This window comes from Nansenia antarctica (genome assembly GCF_963989245.1).
Source record: "Nansenia antarctica genome assembly, chromosome: 20".
NCBI lineage: Eukaryota > Metazoa > Chordata > Actinopteri > Argentiniformes > Microstomatidae > Nansenia > Nansenia antarctica.
Window position 1 is genome coordinate 21,036,883 of NC_137693.1, and position 5,110 is coordinate 21,041,992.

A 5,110-nucleotide genomic window follows, 5' to 3' on the forward strand; every position below is an offset into this window, starting at 1 on the left:
GCCTGACCTCTGAGTCGTGATGTCATCGCCAGGGCCACGGCAGCTCTCGACACCTGCGTGCGACACTGCACTCTGGCAGGATCCTCTGTGCAGAAGACACACATAGATGTTTGGTGGTGGAAACTAGGCTTGTATATAGGGGCCAAGGACACACAAAGCAAACAAACTAAGGATAAGCCTATAGAGAAAGACACACTACCCCAGCAGTACACTCAAACACACAGGCCCAACGCCTCTCAACGAGGAGAGGATCCAGCCCCAGAGGGAGTAGATAATGGACAGTCTGAGGCAGCCACAGGGGAACACGATTAAGGATGGGCCGTCTCCCGGGAGCTCTCCTCCCGTCCTAGAGCAAGGTGTTTGAATCCAGAGAGAGTCCCTGAGCGCTGGTTAAGCCCCACTCGCATCACAGAAATGAAAAAAAAACTTTAAACTGCAGAGACAGCAGCGCCGTGCACTTTCCCAAACCCAAATCACTCTATACCAGCTCAAATACCCGAGAAGCCTTGATGTGGAGAATTTTAGGATACAGCAAAAATGAAAAGAAAAAATAAATACCGCGTCAGTAATACAGATTCAGTATACAGTATATGATGATCTAGTGAGTTATCTAAAGTGTGTGTGTTTGTGTGTGTACTGAATGTGGGATGTTTTTTGTTGCTGTTGAAAAGACCAGCACAAACATGTGGAGTGAACGAGAAAAAGAAAAAGTGTGCGTATGCGGTATGTGTGTACGAGTATCACATCTGACACACAGGAGGAGCAGGCACCTAGCCAACACAGGCGTTTTGAGAGAGGGAGAATGAGAAGAAGTGTCAACTCCACACAGAGCACAACTCCTGCATGCAAACACCACGCTACTGGGTGGAAGAAATGCTAAATAAAACACAGGGGAGATGCTGTTATCGCACACTGGTGACACTCTTCTGACAAAGAGACTGGCTCACACAGGTAATGTAGACATCTGACTATTCTAGACATCAAACATCACAAGCCAGAGTAATCATCATTGTGTACTAAAACTCATTCTTTGACGGCCAGAGATGAGCAGGCGTGCACATCCTGTCAGTCCTCAGGGGGGGCAGAGCCTGATCATTTACCTCTCTCCATGAATGTCACTTGAACAATACCTTGATAAATAAAGAGTCCACAAAGCTCTATAGAAGAGGTCTGAGGGGAAACGCACCGAGATAACATCCGGCTGACTGCCTCCCTGGAGGACAGGAGTCTCGCACACGGCACAGTACCTTTCACCAGACATCTGATGAGCTGTCCATCATACCATCAGAATCAAGAGAGAGAGAGAGAGTTGAAGATGCATTGATGCAAGCAGTAGAAAAAACTAGGCCATAGTCCTGTCTGTTTTAAGCAAACCCATGGCAGCATAGCTAATGACCTGTGTGTGGATGCTTGCATGTCTACCGAGCTGCTGCCCACTGCTGTCAGGACTGCAGGGCCTCTACCTATCTTCACAATCGATCTTCCGCCGTAGATCGAAGTCCTACATCTTAACTGTCCCTCATTAACCAAATATATTTGTAGTCGCTTTGGATAAAGGCGTCTAATAAAATGTAATGTAAATGTCTAAATGGGTGGGTGCCAGCTAGGGATGCTCCGATTTATCGGCCACCGATTTAAATCGGCCGATTTCACTCCAAATGACTCGATCGGTGATCGGCAAAAATGGCCGATCGCAAAAAACGTTTTTTTTTTTTCTTTTTCCTGGGGAAGACAGATAACTGAACAGAAAACATAGGAGGACGTAACAGTATGTAAACCATGAAGGCCACGTTTATGATGTCTTTTATACAGCCATATCGACTGACTTGGGCTTCAGGCCCTAACTGGGTGATAGGCCAGACCTTTACTATGCCATAAAAATGGGTCTGCGTTTGCTTGGTGCCTAATGGATCAAAACGTTTGTCTAAAAAGCAAAACATATGTAGGCTCTCCAGTCAGTAAGCCTACAGTCATGTATTTTTAAAACAATCGGTATCGGTATCGGTTGATCTTGAAGGAAAAAATCGGTGATCGGTATCGGCCCCAAAAATCCAGATCGGAGCATCCCTAGTGCCAGCCTGTGTGTGTGTGTGTGTGTGGGAGTGTGTGTGTGTGTCCGGATTACTGAGAGCGTAGGGGGGCTTTGGGATAAAGGCACGGCATTGATTACCTGCCAGAGGAAATTAAATTGCTGTCGCTAAGAGACAGCAGCCTTTATACATTAACTAATAATCACAACACAGAGTGCTGACAGCTAAAGCTGTAGACAGAGACCATGCTCCCTCCCACATGACTAATACTGCACTGCATGCCACCAAACGTGGAGGTGAAATGTAGCCGACACTAGAGGGAGGTTGGTCCTCCATTACATCCCTGCAAGGAATGTTTGAGTGTAAAAGACTGGATTAGTAGTGCTAGTGGCACTACATATAAAAGGCAATATTTCAACCGGACATGAGCACCTCCGACAATGTCAGAAGGCTACTACTAGCTTACTACCATGATTCAGCAAAGCAAACCTGCTTTGGCCCGGCGCCATCAAAAGAGAACGACAGTCAGGAGCTCTTTATTCTATTATAGATTTTGTATCTTGCTGCAATGCCAATGTTGAAGAACCCAAGCCAAAGAATTGTACTCGTGTACCTGGACATTGGATGTAGAAAAAAAAATATAAAAATTCTGATTCAGACACAGGCCTCTGGTTAAGCTGTGATTCGTCGTTGACAAGAGATCAACTGGTGCAAATAATAGCCCTACAACATCCCCAAATGCATTGCACCATACAAGTGTGGAACCGCTTAAGTTCTCGCAGACAGAGCAGCAGCATTCAGGACTATTCCAAGTAGCAGGCCCACCTGATCTGACAACAAACGGTGGAGGTTTGTTCACACATACGTACACGCACACACATGCACACACACGCACGCAAACACACACGCTTCCCATCACAGCACCATGCCATGACCATCAATCCTTCTTGTTTGTGTCGCTGCTGATCGCTCCTCCCTCTCTCTCTGTCTCTCTCTCTCTGTCTCTGTCTCCCTCTCTCTCTCTCTCTCTCTCTCTCTCTGTCTCCCTCTCTCTCTGTCTCCCTCTCTCTCCCTCTCTGTCTCCCAGCTTTACAGTTAGCCTCGATGCTAACCCTGATTAAAAAGCAAAACTGCCATAAACCTAACGAACTGCTTATTCGTTCAATTAAATCACAAGGTAACACTAGCGCAACTAGTAATGGGCATTAGATAGGCTAGTCGTTTCACACTCACGGTGATCTCCACTCCCGGTGTGCAGTGTGTGTGTCACAGCAAAGTTGCAGATCGTGTGTGGAAATCCACGCAAACCTCCATCATCCGCAACAAGTTATCTGAATAGAAATTGCTGAAAGATAGTAGCGATGTAGCAAAGCCTGACTACAACTAACTGGGTGACTAACCACGTTTATCTGTGTTCTATCCGATGAACGATAGCTTAGCTTAGCTTAACTAGTTAGGCCCCGATGCGAAAGCTCCACCCTGTTAGCAGAATCACATCAAGTCAAAAGCATTTAGCCACCTATGGGGGAAATGAGCTGGTTGATCTTGACATTGACAACTCCATTGCATAGATATTATGATGACTAAAGTTGCTTGGCACGTTAATGTCTAAATAGAGAGAGATAAGATAAGACGATCGGTAAGGAGGTGGTTGCAGCATTGCTCCAACACGCCCTAAACACTGGGCTAGCTGGCTAGCTGCTATCTGGTGTGTTATTCCGTGAGCTTAGAATGATAAGGTTCCATCTCCGTTTAGAATGATAAGGTTCTATCTCCGTTTAGAATGATAAGGTTCTATCTCCGTTTAGAATGATAGGTTCTATCTCCGTTTAGAATGATAAGGTTCTATCTCCGTTTAGAATGATAAGGTTCTATCTCCGTTTAGGGCAGTTCAGAGATATTGAGCGTCAAAGTGTTTACATTCCATTATGTTTTGTGAGATGGAACCTTTGTATTTTATTAATTACTAACTCAAAAATGTCAACATTTTAAAAAATAACACCACACAGGCATTAATAAACACCTAATGGATCAGATTATGTAAAAAACTCAATTTGGACAAAAATGGAGATGGAACCTTATAATTCTAACATCACGATTCCGACCCAGCCAGAGGACCAAGGTGGAGGTGGGGAGTCCCACGTGACTTTGAGCGGCGTCGCGTTTGATTGTTACATCTTCTTGTCACAACAAATATGACGCTGTCATAAAAGGATGACCAAAATACATACCCCCAACCCAACCAGTTAAAACACTTTAGGGAACATCGAGGGTGTTAATTAAGCAGTTACACTAGGCTACGTTCGCAACTATTAACTAACTACGACCTTTTCAGTTCTCACACACACAGTCACAGAAACACCCATAAAAAAGGGGTCGGACTAATCCCTGGAAGTAAAAAAAACGTTCGATGTCGAATCGATCGTCCCCTTTTTCTAAAATACGACCCTAACCCTGGAGTAATATAATTGTCACTTTCAACATTTCACTGACTAACCCGATATGAAGCAGCCACACCTTATATTTGCCAAGTAACTCACGAACGTGGCAAAGTAAAACCCTGTTTTATAAGTGTTTTGATTTGAAACATTAACTGCCAACGTTCTATTAGTTCAGCAGTTAAACGGACCCACCCCTAAAGTTGACTAGGCTAGCTTAACTAAGCTATCGAACGAGTCAGTCAGCGCGTGAACGTTTAATATAACAGCTCGAGTCGTTGATCATCACGTGATTTAGCTACAGAATGGAAACACTTCCGCCAGTATGAGGTATAATGCCATCACTGATTTGAGCTTCTAACAGTTCCATTACTCTGTGCTGTAACATGTAACGGCCTCTCTCTCCTCTCCGCCATTTTGAGACAAAACAACTGCAGCCACACCGTCATCATTATAATGGCCAAACACATCTACAATGTTATACATTTAAAAACAGCTCACCTCGTCTGTGTGTCGTCTGTCTAATACTCCCGGTTAACAATGCCAATAGGCGACGGAACGAGAGTGTTTTCGCTGGTTTATGTGGGAGTTTTCCAGCCACCCGGCAGAGGGTCAATCTTGTTTTCTCCTCCTTGATTTTTC

At 44.7% G+C, this 5,110-nt stretch overlaps 1 protein-coding gene across 1 annotated transcript in view; it reads right to left on the reverse strand.

Annotated features, from left to right (window-relative positions):
• The window catches only part of LOC308174573 (lissencephaly-1 homolog B-like), a 14,472-nt gene extending 9,362 nt beyond the window's left edge, over window positions 1–5,110 (reverse strand). Inside the window, exon 1 of the mRNA XM_080549669.1 lies at window positions 4,970–5,110. The gene's annotated coding sequence lies outside the window, so the exon portion shown is untranslated. The remainder of the gene's footprint in view (window positions 1–4,969) is intronic.